The 14,410-nt window shown below is 43.4% G+C and overlaps 1 pseudogene; it reads right to left on the bottom strand.

Moving 5' to 3' along the window:
- Positions 1-13,626, bottom strand: part of LOC103992045 (probable prolyl 4-hydroxylase 7) — a 75,966-nt pseudogene extending 62,340 nt beyond the window's left edge.
- Positions 13,627-14,410: the final 784 nt, after the last annotated feature.

Below are 14,410 nucleotides of genomic sequence, written 5' to 3'. Positions count from 1 at the left end.
CATACGTTTCTAATAAGGTTGTATCGAATTTGTGATTTCACAACTTCCACTTGTTACTTAAGCGTTGCGAGTTCCTTTTTGATTCTTGGTTTATGACCATTGAGAGTTAAGGAGCAGAATATCATTTCTTGCTCCGGCCTAGACTTTTAATGTTTTTATAGGAAGGGATGATCTTTAGGAACCCATTTGCTTTTGGGTGCCTCATAAATAGATCTACATTTTCTATCATATTGCATAGAGTTTATCATGGTTCCTTTAGGAACCCAAATTAATTTGTTTGGACTTATTTTCTTGAATGGACAACAATGTGTCTTGTGTCCAGATTTGCAACAAAAGTTGCACTTGGTTTGGTGTTGAACATGTAAGATGGAGCCTTTTATGAAGGTGGTTGGATTTTGGTGAGGATTTCTCACAAATCCAATCCCGCTCCTTTTTGGAATGTGACCCTTGTTTGCAAGGATCATGTTTAATGACTTGCTACCAACCTCGAATTTCTTCAAGGTGTCCTTGAGTAGCAGGTTTTCTTTTTGCATAGTTTCTAAATCATGACATTTGATACATGAATTTAAACTATCATGATGTTCGACTTTTAACTTATCAAACTCACAAGTAAGACTATCATGCATCTTTTTCAGCAATTTATATTTTCTACTTATACTCTTGCATTCGTCAAATAAGTCATTGAAAGCATTTAATAATTCATCGAAAGATAAATCAGCATCTATTGAATTTGTTACCTCGTCTTCGATGGCCATTAAGGCGTAATGAGCAACTTGCTCGGTGTTGGACTCCTCTTCCTCAGATGCGCTCGAATCATCCCATGTTGCTTGGAGCGCCTTCTTCTTTGTTGTTCTTTTCTTGACTTGGGGACAATCACTTTTGTAGTGTCCCGGCTTTTTGCATTCATAGCAGATCACTTGGTCCTTTTTGGGTTCAAGTTTATTTTTTGCATCATTCTTAAACTTGTTTCTTTTAAAGAACTTTTTAAACTTTCTTGTTAGAAGTGCCAAGTCATCATCACAGTCCTCATCACTTGAGTTTTCTCTCAAGTGGCATTCTGACGTTTTGAGTGCCATATCCTTCCTATTCTTTGGAAGGATGTCTTCTTGCTCTTCATGAGCTTTACAAGTCATTTTATAGGTCATTAGTGACCCGATTAGTTCTTCAAGAGGGAAATTTCGCAGATCTTTTGCCTCTTGAATAGCGGTGACTTTAGGATCCCAACTCTTAGGAAGGGATCTTAGTATCTTATTAACAAGCTCAAAATCCGAAAAGCTCTTTCCGAGTCCTTTTAGACCGTTGACGACATCCGTGAAACGGGTAAACATGTCGCCAATGGTTTCACTCGGTTTCATCCGAAAGAGTTCGAAAGAGTGTAACAGCAAATTGATTTATGACTCTTTTACTCTACTTGTGCCCTCATGGGTCACTTCGAGTGTGTGCCAAATATCAAATGCAGTTTCACAAGTTGAAACACGGTTAAACTCGTTTTTATCGAGTGCACAAAATAAGGCATTCATAGCCTTTGCATTTAGAGCGAAAGCCTTCTTCTCCAAATCATTCCAATCGATCATTGGAAGAGAAGACTTTGAAAAACCATTCTCGACAAGATTCCATAATTCAAAATCCATAGAAATAAGAAAGATCCTCATTCGGGTTTTCCAGTAGGTGTAGTCCGTCCCATTAAACATGGGTGGACGTGTAATAGAATGGCCCTCTTGGTTTCCGGCGTAAGCCATCTCTCTTGGGTTTTAATCCTTTTGAGAGTTAACCGGGCTCTGATACCAATTGTTAGGATCGAGAGCACTAAGAGGGGGGGGGGTGAATTAGTGCAGCGGAAATCTTACAGCGATTAAAAACCAAAAGCTGCGTTCGTTCAATAAAAAAACTATTATGATGCAAAAGCTAATTCTCAGTTTGTATCTAAGTGCAGTTTGCGTCTAAGCGCAGATTGCGTCTAAGCGCAGTTTGCGTCTAAACACAGTTTACGTCTAAGCGCAGTTTGCGTCTAAACACAGTTTGCGTCTAAGCGCAGTTTTACGTCTAAGCGCAGTTTACGTCTAAACTCAGATTTACGTCTAAACGCAGTTTTACGTCTAAACGCAGATTTACGTCTAAACGCAGTTTTACGTCTAAACGCAAATTTACGTCTAAACTCAGATTTACGTCTAAACGCTGTTTTACGTCTAGACGCAGATTTACGTCTAAACTTTGAAACTCGTTTGTATACTCGCAGAAGGCAGTATGCAGTTGAAATCAAGACGTAAACGTGAACTGAGAACTGATGATTGTGAGAGGAAAGCCGATTTACGTCTAAATGCAGTTTTACGTCTAAATGTTGAAACTCGTTCATAAAATTGTAGAGGACAGTTTGCAGTTATCAATAGGATCAAAATGTAAGTGTAAACTGCAAGGAAACTCTTTCGTAAAAGCACGGAAGACAGTTCTGCAGAATCAAACGTAAACGTAAACTGTAATGTACGAAAATACGAATTTACGTCTGAATGCAGATTCGGAAGAACAGCACTTAGAACTTGTTCGTGAAAGCGCAGAGTGCAGTAGTAATGGAGGAGGTTTGCAGTAATGATAAAGTGCTCAAAAATAAACGCAAACCAGAGATTTAGAGTGGTTCGGTCAGCCTTGACCTACTCCACTTTTGGCTTCCTCCACCGACGAGGTTGCCGACGTCAACTAGGGGCCTTCCTTCAATGGGCGAAGGCCAAACTGCCCTTTTACAGTTTCTCTCCTTTTAACAGGCTCAGGAGACAACCTTTACAGACCTTTCTCTCCTCACTTTACAACTGAAAACTTGAAGAACAGAAGGAGGAGACTTAAAGGCTTTACAACACTTTTGAGCTCTTAGAATCACAGAAAAGATCAAGATTTCGGTGTAGGTCTATCTCTTTTCAGTGCTGAATGGGTGGGGTATTTATAGGCCCCAACCCAATTCAAATTTCGAGCTCAAAACGATCAAATCCCGAAATTCCGGGATCAGGCGGTTGCACCTCTTGACTGGAGAGGTGGCACCGCCTGGCAGAGCTCGAAGTCTGAGCTCAGGCGGTTGCACCTCTCGACTGGAGAGGTGGCACCGCCTGGCAGAGCTCGAAGACTGAGCTCAGACGGTTGCACCTTCTCTGTCAGGGGTGGTTGCACCTTCCTGCCAGAGCTCGAAGACCGAGCTCAGGCGGTGCATCTCCTGACCAGAGAAGTTTCTCTTCTCTGCCAGAGGTGATCGCCCCTTTCTGCCAGAGGTGGTTGCACCTCTCTGCCAGAGCTCGAAGACTGAGCTTAGGCTGTGCATCTCCTGGCCAGAGAGGTCGTACTTCTCTTCCAGAGCTCGAAGACTGAGCTCGGTGATTGCATCACCAGGCAGAGCTCGAAACTTGAGCTCAGGCGGTGCTACCGCTTGACAGAGGAGGTTGCACCGCCCAGTCTCGCTTGGAGACTGAGCCCTGGGCGGTTGCACCGCCTGGCTGGAGCGGTTGCACCTCCCAGTCTCGCTGGGAGACTTAGCCTGGGCGGTGGCACCTCCCTGCCTGGGCGGTTGCACCTCCCACAGCTTCTTGGGTTCGAATGGGTTGAACCATTCGACCCAACTTGAGTTCTTCAGGGGCCCAATTGCCCCAGGATTAAGCTAATGGGATCACCTCCCATTTCTAACTTAATCACCGTGCTAACTACGATTAAATCTAAGACAATTTCTGCAGCTTTGCTTCGGTACGTCAATTGCTTTTTCCGGCGAGTTTCCGGCGAACTTCCGTCGATCATCCGATGAACCCTCGGTGATGCTTCTGCGGACTTCCGGCAAACTCCTGGACTTTGCGACGATCCACTTGGCGAGTTCCGACGAGCTTCGCTTGGCAAGCTTCTGGACTTCTCGGATCTGTTCCCGCAGAACCTCCGACGACCGTCCGTACTTCCGTCGAACTCTCGAACTCCCAACGTGATCATGAACTTGACTCCGGCGCAACTCCTGCTGCTTGTCTATCTTTCATCGTAGTTAATCCTGCACACTTATCTCAACACATAGATTAGACAACAAATGACAATTGACTTCATCATCAAAATCCGAGATTCAACAGAGGTTGCACCGCCCAGTCTCGCTCGGAGACTGAGCCCTGGGCGGTTGCACCTCTTGGCTGGGGCGGTTGCACCGCCCAGTCTCGCTGGGAGACATAGCTTGGGCGGTGCTACCTCCCTGCCTGGGCGGTTGCACCTCCCACAGCAACCTGGGTCCGAATGGGCTGAACCATTCGACCCAATTTGAGTTCTTCAGGGGCCCAATTGCCTCAGGATTAAGCTAATGGGATCACCTCCCATTTCTAACTTAATCAAAGTGCTAACTACGATTATTTCCTAAGACATATTCTGCAGCTTGCTTCGGTACGTCACTCGCTTCTTCCGGCGAGTTTCCGGCGAACTTCCGTCGATCATCCGATGAACCCTCGGTGATGCTCCTGCGGACTTCCGGCAAACTCCTGGACTGCGACGATCCACTTGGCAAGTTCCGACGAGCTCCTTTGGCAAGCTTCTGGACTTCTCGGATTTGTTCCCGCAGAACCTCCAACGACTATCCGAACTTCCGTCAAGCTCTCGAACTCCCAACGTGATCATTGTCATGATTCCGGCGCAACTCCTGCTGCATGTCTTACTTTCATCGTAGTTAATCCTGCACACTTATCTCAACACATACATTAGACAACAAATGACAATTGACTTCATCATCAAAATCCGAGATTCAACAATCTCCCCCTTTTTGATGATGACAATCAATTGATAATGGAGTTAACCTTAACTCCCCCTGTCTATATGTCATACTTCTTGAATTTAAAAACTTTATAAATTCAAGAGACATATTCCCATCATGATTCCTATCATAATGTATCTCTTTGAAGATGATGTCAAGGCTTGACATACATTTTCAAATATAACAAGTTTGAATGATGGTTATTGTAGCAATTCATCATATTGTAAGATATCGACATGTAAAGCTGTGAAGCAAGATTTTGATATCATTACATGATGTACACATTTCGAATATTTTAGCAAGTGTAGCATTGCATCACAACGTAAGATATCAGTTCGTACGATGCAAATTTTTGTTTGATATCTTGATACAGGGCATATGGCAATCATATATTTCTTGGTGATGCAAGTATGGCCTAATTATAGCATCAGTGATAGCAGCCATATCAACATCAGTAATAGCAACCATATCATTATCAGTGATAGCAGGTATGGCCTAATCATAGCATCAGTGATAGCAACCATATCAACATCAGTAAGCAATCATTATCAGTGATAGCAGGTATGGCCTAATCATAACATCAGTAATAGCAACCATATCAATTCATATTTTTCTCCCCCTTTGTCATCAACAAAAAGCATGGTAGCATTATCAAAAAGCATGGTAGATGTGATTCCAGCAGGTTATCAAGCACATAAAGGAAGGCATGACACATATAATACTTTGAATATATCTTCTCCTTGTTATGTTATAGTTCGTTGCTTGAAGGAGGAAACTCATTTTTCAAAAAAGTTTTTATAAGAGTGTACAGGAAAATCCTATTTTTAGCATTCAAACCGAAAATAAGATGATCTTCTTACATGCATTCGGATATGAGTAAGCTACTGATTTTCAAAAACATTTGTCACATAATTTCCAACATGTTATTTGATCAAGTGATACCAAGGCATGTAGTAGTAATCAATAACGTCCGAAAAATAATTTTAACTAGTTTAAGTATTCGGACACATCAACATTGGTATGTCACTTTATGTTTATCAAGGCATAAGGTTTTCAAAACATTTAGTTTCAATGTAAAATCCGAGATAAACAACAAGAGATGTTTGTAACTTTGCATATGCTTACAGATCAAGGTAAAGAGTAACATATGGAGTTTACAACATATCAGGTAACCATATCAAAGACAAAGTCCTTCATGATGAGTAACATAAGGAGTTTACAACATGCCATATCAAAGATAAAGTCCATGAGAAGTTTATAACAACAACGGATGATTGTATTCATACAAGCTCATTCATGAGGTGGAAGGTTAAAGTGCCTAAATAAAGAGTCAAATTGTCGATGAATTTGCTGCAGCTCAGTTAGGATTTGATCTTGTCGATGTTCAAGCCGTTCTTATCTTTGTTCGAATCGGTCCATCCAAATCCCAATATCTTCGACAGCTGATGTGTGAGTTTGCTCAAACGGATGTGTTTCCTCAAAGGGACAGATCGGAGGAGATTGGGTACCCCTAAAGACTGGTGTTTCTGGTTCTGGTTCAGGTTGAGGGGGATCAGTTCTTCTTGCCATTCTAACCCAGTTGTCGTTTCTATAAAAACATCTTAGTCGGTGAAGTAGATTTTTATTAATTATGCTGAATCTATCTACTTTCATTACTTCTTCTTCCGATGGTATTTGAATATCATAGGCTTTCATTATTCTAGTTATTATACCACCATATGGGAGCATCATGTCTTTCTTAGATAGTTTCAACATGTTTTGTTGGATAAGATAACCAAGACAGATGTCATTTCCTTTCATGATCATATACATAGTTCCTAATTCTAATTGGCTTACTTCATCATGATGATATTGTTTAGGAAGAATGATGCTAGTTAGGATGTGATGAAGTACCTTAGTGTTTAGAGGCAGTAAATGTTCATAACTTTTAGGAACAAATTCTAAGTTCGGATTGGCAAAAATTATTTGTAGGGCTTCAACGTATGTTGTTCCAACATTTTCATCATCCCATGATCCTCTAAAGTAAAGTCCTCTACTTTTCATGGGAATGCCTATCATGTCGCAAATGAATCTATCCGCAATTGAAATATGTTGTCCTAAGAGATAGGTGGACATCCTTTCTTCTTCATCTACTAGTATGTTGTTGTAAAACAATCTTACTAGTCTTGGATAGATGGGTTCATTAATTTGTAAGATAGGGAGTAGATCTAAGTTTGCAAACCACTGGATTGTCTCTAAGTCTCTTAGCTCACTTAAATCTACATATTTTCCCTTGTTGACATTCCTAAGTTCAAAAGAGGAAAATTTTTCAGCATGGTATTTTGAATCGAAAAGGGTGGAATCAAAGTCTCCTACTAATCTCCTCTTTCCTTTGTCCCTTGAGGATCTTCTAGATCCCATAACTACTGCTGTTTAGAATAATAGTGATGAGCAAAAGTAAACGAATCAAGAAACAGAGTTTAAGGGCTTCTTAGAGAGTACCTTAATGAGATCTTCAAGAGAGGGATCTTCAAGAGAGGGAAGGAATGTTGATGCTTTGCTTCGAAATGAAGAGTATTTGGGATGCTAAGATAGGGGAAATGGGGATGGAGGAGGCTTAGGAGAGTAGAGGAGGGAAGGAAATGAGTTGGGGTCGGTTTCACTGCCGGCCCTAGCTTGAGATATAAAGGGGCAGAGTTGTGGGCGGTTGCACCTCTGGCTGGAGCGGTGCAATCGCTTGCAACATGTGACAGCTGGAGGTGCTACCTCCAGCTGGGGCGATGCCACCGCCTGGTGAACACTTGTTCTGATCTGAGAATTTTTCTGTCTTGAGGAGAGTTTTCATTCCCAGTAATCAACTTTACTTACGTAATTACGTAAGAATTTTCATTTTAAGACAGGGACTTTGGCACGATCAAGGTAGATTTTTAATGTGCACATTCTCAATGTCGTACACATGTTTGTGATAGTTTCTTCAAGTTGATAAGTCTTGCAAGTTCATGACAGAGTTAGTCATTTCATGATACGAGTTAAATTAGAAGGTTATGAAAGGATGAATTTGATGGGTTCGAAAATCCAGGGATATGTGAATTTGGGAATCATACATTTCTAATTCTTGAAAAGTTAAACAGGATTGTATCTAGGTCGCATTTGTGATTTTACCCTTGTTGTTGTTTCCGAAGGTGACATAGCCTTCGTCTTTGCTAGTGAGCTTAGAGAGTTGAGATGAATCTCCGGTCATATGCCTTGAGCATCCACTATCGAGGTACCATCTCTTGCTCCTGGCTTGCGATGGTGTGGGTTTCTACAAGAAAGGATGATTTTTAGGTACCCATTTGCTTTTGGGTGCCTCAAAGATAGATCTACATTGTTTATCATGTTGCATAGAGTTTATCATGGTTCCTTTAGGAACCCAAATCAATTTGTTTGGACTAATTTTCTTGAATGGACAATAATGTGTCTTGTGTCCAATTTTGCAACAAAAGTTACATTTTGCTTGGTGTTGAACATGTAAGATGGGGCCTTTTATAAAGGTGGTTGGATTTAGGTGAGGACTTCTCACAAACCCAATTCCACTTGTTTTTGGAACGTGACCCTTGTTTGCAAGGATCATGTTCAATGACTTGCTACTAACCTCGAATTTCTTCAAGGGGTCCTTAAGTAGCAGGTTTTCTTTTTGGAGAGTTTCTAGATCATGACATTTGATACATGAATTTAAACTATCATGATATTTAATTTTTAACTTATCAAAATCACAAGTAAGACTATCATGCTCCTTTTTCAGCAATTTGTATTTTCTATTAATAATCTTGCATTCATCAAAGAAGTCATGGAAGGCATTTAGTAATTCATCAAAAGATAAATCAGCATCTAATAAATTCGTTACCTCCTCTCCGATGGCCATTAAGGCGTAATGAGCAACTTGCTCGGTGTTGGACTCCTCTTCTTCAGACGCGCTCGAATCATCCCATGTTGCTTTGAGCGCCTTCTTTTTTGTTGTTCTCTTTTTGGCTTGGGGACAATCACTCTTGTAGTGTCCCGGCTTTTTGCACTCATAGCAAATAACTTGGTCTTTCTTGGGTTCAAGTTTACTTTTAGTGTCATTCTTAAACTTGTTTCTTTTAATGAATTTTTAAAATTTTCTTGTTAGAAGTGCCAAGTCATCATCATAGTCCTTATCACTTGAGTTTTCTTTCAAGTGATCTTCCAAAGTTCTAAGTGCCATATCCTTCCTGTTCTTTGGAAGGATGTCTTCTTGCTCTTCATGAGCTTTGCAAGTCATCTCGTAGGTCATTAATGACCCAAATTAGTTCTTCAAGAGGGAAGTTGTTTAGATCTTTTGCCTCTTGAATAGCAATGACTTTAGGATCCCAACTCTTAGGAAGGGATCTTAGAATTTTATTTACGAGATCAAAATCCGAAAAACTTTTTCCGAGTCCTTTTAGACCGTTGACAACATCCGTGAAACGGGTAAACATGTCGCCAATAGTCTCACTCGGTTTCATCCGAAAAAGTTCGAAAGAGTGTAACAAAAGATTGATTTTTGACTCTTTCACTCTACTTGTGCCTTCATGAGTCACTTCGAGTGTGTGCCAAATATCAAATGCAGTTTCACAAATCGAAACACGATTAAACTCGTTTTTATCAAGTGCGCAAAATAAGGCATTCATAGCCTTTGCATTAAGAGTGAAAGCCTTCTTCTCCGAGTCGTTCCAATCGATCATTGGAAGAGAAGACTTTGAAAAACCATTCTCGACAAGATTCCAGAGTTCAGCGTCCATAGAAATAAGAAAGATCCTCATTCGGGTCTTCCAATAGGTGTAGTCCGTCCCATTAAACATGGGTGGACGTGTAATGGAATGGCCCTCTTGGTTTCCGGCATAAGCCATCTCTCTTGGGTTTTAATCCGTTTGAGAGTTAACCGGGCTCTGATACCAATTGTTAGGATCGAGAACACTAAGAGGGGGGGGGGGGTGAATTAGTGCAGCGGAAATCTTTCAGCAATTAAAAACGAAAGCTGCGTTCGTTCGATAAAAACTATTTTGATGCAAAAGCCGATTCTAAGATTACTTATGATTAAGTGCAGTTTACGTCTAAACACAGTTTGCGTCTAAGCGCAGTTTACGCAGTTTGCGTCTAAATACAGTTTGCGTCTAAATGCAGATTGCGTCTAAGCGCAGTTTGCATCTAAGCGCAGTTTGCGTCTAAGCTCAGATTGCGTCTAAGCGCAGTTTACGTCTAAGCGCAGTTTGCGTCTAAGCGCAGATTGCGTCTAAGCACAGTTTGCAGTTATAAATGGAATCAAAACGTAAACATAAACTGCAAAGAAACTCGTTCGTAAAAGCGCAGAAGACAGTTTGCAGTTATAAATAGAATCAAAACGTAAATGTAAACTGCAATGTAAAGATCGTACGAAAACACCGATTTACGTCTGAATGTAGATTCGGAAAGATCAGAACTTAGAAACTTGTTCGTAAAAGCGCAGAGAGCAGTAGCTATGTAGGAGGTTTGCAGTAATGATAAAGTGCTCAAAATAAACGCAAACCAGAGATTTAGAGTGGTTCGGTCAGTCTTGACCTACTCCACTTTTGGCTTCCTCCACCGACGAGGTTACCGACGTCAACTAGAGGCCTTCCTTCAATAGGCGAAGGCCAACTGTCCTTTTACAGTTTCACTCCTTTTGACGGGCTCAGGAGACAACCCTTACAGAACCTTTCTCTCCTCTCTTTACAACTCAAGACTTGAAGAACAGAAAAAGGAGAACTTTTGGACTTAACACAAATTTGAGCTCTTAGAATCACATAAAAGATCAAGAATTCGGTGTAGGTCTGTATCTTTTCAGTGCTGAATGGGTGGGGTATTTATAGGCCCCAACCCAGTTCAAATTTGGAGCTCAAAACGATCAAATCTCGGAATTCCGGGATCAGGCGGTTGCACCTCCTGACTGGAGAGGTTTCACCGCCTGGCAGAGCTCGAAGACTGAGCCTCTGGGTGGTGCTACCTCTGTCAGGGGCGGTTGCACCTCTCTGCCAGAGCTCAAAGACCGAGCTCAGGCGGTTGCACTGCCTGACTGGAGAGGTTGCACCGCCTGGCAGAGCTCGAAACTTGAGCTCTGGCGGTGCTACCTACTGACAGAGGAGGTTGCACCGCCCAGTCTCGCTCGGAGACTGAGCCCTGGGCGGTTGCACCTCTTGGCTGGGGCGGTTGCACCGCCAAGTCTCGCTGGGAGACATAGCCTGGGCGGTGCTACCTCCCTGCCTGGGCGGTTGCACCTCCCACAACAACCTGGGTCCGAATGGGTTGAACCATTCGACCCAATTTGAGTTCTTCAGGGGCCCAATTGCCTCAGGATTAAGCTAATGGGATCACCTCCCATTTCTAACTTAATCAAAGTGCTAACTATGATTATTTCCTAAGACATATTCTGCAACTTGCTTCGGTACGTCACTCGCTTCTTCCGGCGAGTTTCCGGCGAACTTCCGTCGATCATCCGATGAACCCTCGGTGATGCTCCTGTGGACTTCCGGCAAACTCCTGGACTGCAACGATCCACTTGGCAAGTTCCGACGAGCTCCTTTGGCAAGCTTCTGGACTTCTCGGATTTGTTCCCGCAGAACCTCCGACGACTGTCCGAACTTCCGTCGAGCTCTCGAACTCCCAACGTGATCATTGTCATGACTCCGGCGCAACTCCTGCTGCATGTCTTACTTTCATCGTAGTTAATCCTGCACACTTATCTCAACACATACATTAGACAACAAATGACAATTGACTTCATCATCAAAATCCGAGATTCAACATCGATCACATCAGTCATACCATCCCCGAGTCACGCAACTCGACCACATCAGTCATACGGTGTCCGAACTGTGCTACTCGATCACATCAGTCAAATAGTCCCCGAGTCACGCCACTCGGTCACATCAGTCATATAGTGTTCGAATAGTGCGGCTCAGTCATATCAGTCATATAGTTCCCAAGTCATGCCATTCGGCCACATCAGTCATACAATGCCCGAATCGTCTTGCTCGATCACACCAATCATACAATTCCCGAGTCACACCACTCAGACCATGCTACTCAGTCGTATCAGTCCTATTGCGCTCGAGCCATGCTAATCGACCATGTCGGACTTCAGGGCCTGAGTCATGCCACTTGGTCGCACCAGCCTACAGCGCCCAGCTCGTGCTTCATGGCTATGCTGGCCTTCTATAACCCGAGCCATGATACACAACTGCACTGATCCTTCAGTATCCTAACCAAGATGCACGATGACTCCGACCGAACCACCACGCCCTACGTCGAGCCGCGTCACTCGCCGAGTCAAAATCCCGATAGTCTTTTCCAACGAACCTCGTCTATGGCCAATCTCTACTCCCAGAGATTCCCAGCAAACCATCGGTCCTACCACTAGTCACTACACGGGCAGACCCTACTTACAAGATCGCATCGCGCCATGCACCAGGCCCCTCAAGGAGCGACCCGGCACAAGCCGCTCTCTTAAGTGGGGGAGAGAATGATAGGGCACATTTTGGTAACCTACCCTCCTATCACTATTCACAGCCACCTCAGCATCAAGATCAACATACGAACCACACCCCCCAACTCCGTTCCGCAAAAGTCAGGATGGAACCGATCAAGTACAACGTTGTTCAGCAAGAGTTGGGACGGTGCCGATCGAGTACAGCATTGTTCCGCAAAAGACGGGACAGTGTCGACTGAGTACAATGTTGTTCCGCAAAAGTTGGGATGGCACCGACCGAGTACAGCGTCGTTCTACAAAATTCGGGATGGCACTGATCCAGTACAGCGCCAACACACAAATATCTAACAATACCGACCAAGTACCGCACCATCCCACCAAGATCAGGGCAACGCCAACCAAGTACAATGCTGTCCCATAAAGGTTGGGATGGCACCAAATACGACGCCGCCACTCAATGTCGTAATGCCGAAGACATCCAACATTCACCCCAAGAGTAAGTTCGCCTCCAGGTAGGTCGGCAGTCATAAATATGATAAGTACGACTAGTCCCCCGATGGGGTGATAAAAACCCATTACGGGGCCAACTAGAGGAGGTTCTTTTTGGGACCTAGTTCTAACAAAACCTTTGGAGGGGTCGAAGTCGAGAGTCCCCTTCCCGACACCGACCTACGTGCAGGGACTGGTGATAGAAAGGAGACGATCGACCAAGGGGAGTTTTCAGACCTTGAAGCCAAAGCCCGAGCGCGACCTCATCGAACGACGATCCCCACCACTCGAGCGTTGACGTGGATGATCCTGCACACCCGAGGCTGAACCAAGCTGTGCTGACTCCCTCTGCCATGGCGTAAAGGATCACTATCAAGATGTTTAGTTGTTTTGACAATTAGAACCACCAAGAAGCCAAGCTTTAACTCACGACGATACGGAGTCGATGAACAAGAGAGAGAAACTGAAGGGTACCCGATGCTTCCGTAGGAACATGCTGGAGCTCGTCCGCACGTTGCTCGTCAGGCTCTTCCCGGACTCGTTGTTCGCCACAATCGATCTCGTCGTCTTGTTCCTCGCCTGCTTGCACTCAACACCAACAAAGGAAGCAGACACACAGGAACCTCGACAGGAAGATCTCCCTACCAGCTTAATGATGTGATCACATTCCTCGTCGGAAAGAAATCCCTTGTACAGGAAGATCCTGCGCGAACCCAGCTCCACTTGAGCTCCAGGAAAGGCAAGAAAAAATCTGTGACTATGTATCGTAGAAAAAATAGCTGCACCTGGGACGCCAAGAGGGCTGGGTGACTCGGTTGGGATCGTAGAAGCTGGGTTCGGCTACCCCGACGGGGACGAGGCCGGGGATGGAGGCGACTAGCAGGGCGAAGGAGGAGAAAAAGAAGGCGAGGGGAGAGCCGTAGGCCATTGCGAAGACGCTGCTCGGACCAAATGTGGGGAAGTGTTTGCTTCATTGCAACGCTATAAAATCCCGGGGATGGCACGAAGACGGTGGTTGGAGGATTACGGAGGCGCCCACCGGATTGACGACAGAGAGAGAGAGAGAGAAGGAGGCGGAAGCTTGTGTTTTCGTGCTTCCTGCGGCCGGAGATGTGGATGACTACTTTATTTCTCGGAGCTCTGGTTTTGGACCGCCGCTCTCTCTCGCGCGCTGTACGCTTGAGTCACCATGTTGACCACCAAAGTCAACATTGACCACTAAAGTCAACTCTTTGATGTGGGAATCACATGTTTGAGCAATTTACTTACAAAAATTGCGATTTTGCTCCCAAGCATCTAAAAAATTTACTAGAGGCGTCGCTAAGATAGCAAAAGGATAAGCATGATTTATTCCTTAAATATTACTTCATGATTTATAGGTAAAAGATTGAGGAGAGTTAACAAACTCATAATAACTATGGTATACTCATTACAAATCTTAAAATAATCTTAAAATAGAAAAGCTAATCGAATCAAGATTACATCATATTTGTCTACTGTTGAACGATTAAGATGAGTCAGAAGATGTTGCATGCTTAGATGAATTGTGTAATACTAAATTGTAGAAGAAAATGAATTGTATTACATTCGATTTTACAATTTGAGTGTAACACCGTAAAGTTTGTCTTCTCGGCTTCAACTCAGACTTTAGCTTTTGATATAAATATTTAAGGGATTTTATAATTTAATTTGATTTTTTTTTTTTAATTTTC

This window comes from Musa acuminata, chromosome BXJ3-1, assembly GCF_036884655.1.
Source record: "Musa acuminata AAA Group cultivar baxijiao chromosome BXJ3-1, Cavendish_Baxijiao_AAA, whole genome shotgun sequence".
Taxonomy (NCBI): domain Eukaryota; kingdom Viridiplantae; phylum Streptophyta; class Magnoliopsida; order Zingiberales; family Musaceae; genus Musa; species Musa acuminata.
Note: the sequence above shows the minus strand (reverse complement) of the source record. Positions and strands in the feature narration are given on the sequence as shown.